Consider the following 1,974-nt stretch of genomic DNA (forward strand, 5'->3'; position numbering starts at 1 on the left):
ACTATTCCACTTTTTGAGAATAGTCATTCTAACAGCTGTGCTCATGCAGAAGATCTTATAGTTGGATGGTGCACTAAAATTCTGATGCAAGCTTTTTAAAATCCATTGTGCCTTATGCTCACTGGAAAAAAAAATGATGTGCACCTATTTAAGAAATGAAGAGGGATTTGTGATTGTAACCATTTTTCTTCACTATTATTCGAGATTTTAGCTCATTACAATGTTTGCACACCAATGTGAAAACATTCCTTTTTGTTCTAGGGAGATTTGCATATGCACAGTGACCAGTGATTTCAATGCTTTGAGGTGTCAGATGTAGACCATTGAATGGAAAAAGTTAATACCAGGACAAATTACTTATAGAAAGAATTGGTTAGGTCTGTTGTTATTAGTAAAGTGAGCTGGGTGAGAGAGATCAGGAAATGCTAAATTGCCACTTTGGCTTTCAGTGGTGGTCTGTATTTCCCTGTTAATTTTTTGGTAATGTGTAGATAAAAGTTCAACTGTCAGCAACAGCTATTTGCATTTTTTAGAGAATGTTGGCAAATCCCTCTAAGGGATTAAGGGGTTACCTTAAGATTTAATACCTCTTCCACTCTGGTCTAATGGAATAAAGCCCATGGATATTGCATGGCCATAGAAAACCATTTATTTTCCCCCCTGGAGTAAATACTCATGTATATCTTATTCCTTCCTCTGTGTGTAAAGATAAATTAGCATTTGAACTACAGGCAAATTAGAGTAAAATAATATATTTCAAAGCCAAATCAATCTTCCTTTATTTATATTAACACTGGATTTGGGCATTTTGTTCCAGTAATTTTGCATATTGCTCAAATCAGGAAAATCCTCAAGTGCATTCTACTTATCTCTTGCTCAATATTTATTTTTCAGTTTTCTAATTTGTGTGCCTCTAATTCCTTTACAGTTTTTGGAAGGACTCAAAACAGGACGACATATTTATTTGGTGTATCCATAAATGGAGGGAGGTTTATATTCTGCTTTTATTTATTTTTATTTTATTTTTTAAAATTATCTCTCTTTATATCTGCTATTTGGTGGATGCTTGTGTATAATTCCAGTGTCACACACATTCTGCACACCAGTCACTTTTGTAAACTATTGCCGTAGTACGGCTGCAGCAGAATAACCGGGGGGTGACGAATGACTTGTGTATGTTGATGCAGCAGGAATGAGAGCCGTTTAGTGTAGGATAACAGAGGTATTTATACATTTTGCACAGCTTATCTTAATTAGCATAAACTAGATACAGCAGTCAACCAATCAGGAATCTCCATGCTTAATGGCTCGCTTTTGTTACTTTACAAACCAGTCCCTCTGGCATTTGGCCAGGCGCCATCTTTACTGACTCTAACATTTCTCTGGCAAAATACCAGGTGCCATCCTGACATGTTTACAGACTCTAACAATCTATGTCTTTTATTCTAAATCTACCTTGAGGTTGGATTGTAGCATTCACTCACATTAAATATTTTATTGATATATTTTGATTTATATACTTATAATAATTAACAATAAAAAGATATTTGCATACATATGAATTGTCCTATGTAGTTTTCTGTATTGTGATTTCTTTATCTTAAAATTACTACACTGTTGTAACATTATAACATGCATTAGTGTCAGGTAATGATCACTAGTATATTTGCTCTTATATATGAGAGAGTTCTTGTCTAATTTTATATACTTTCAACTTTCCAGGAAAATTTTAGTAGTTTTTGCTTTGATTTATTCTTTAACAAAAAGTAAAGAATGGTAAAATTATGACCAGTTATTATTAAAGAGTTCCTTGGGAAAAATGATCATTTTTATAATAGTTTTATTCTTTGTAAATATGTTGAATATTTGAGACTTTTGTGTTCTTTTCTGTATTTTTATTTTCTCAAACATTGCATATTCTTTTTGTAAACATACTTGCATATGAAATGCAACATTCATGTGACATCAGCATAA

Source organism: Callospermophilus lateralis, unplaced genomic scaffold (assembly GCF_048772815.1).
Source record: "Callospermophilus lateralis isolate mCalLat2 unplaced genomic scaffold, mCalLat2.hap1 Scaffold_93, whole genome shotgun sequence".
NCBI classification, from domain to species: domain Eukaryota; kingdom Metazoa; phylum Chordata; class Mammalia; order Rodentia; family Sciuridae; genus Callospermophilus; species Callospermophilus lateralis.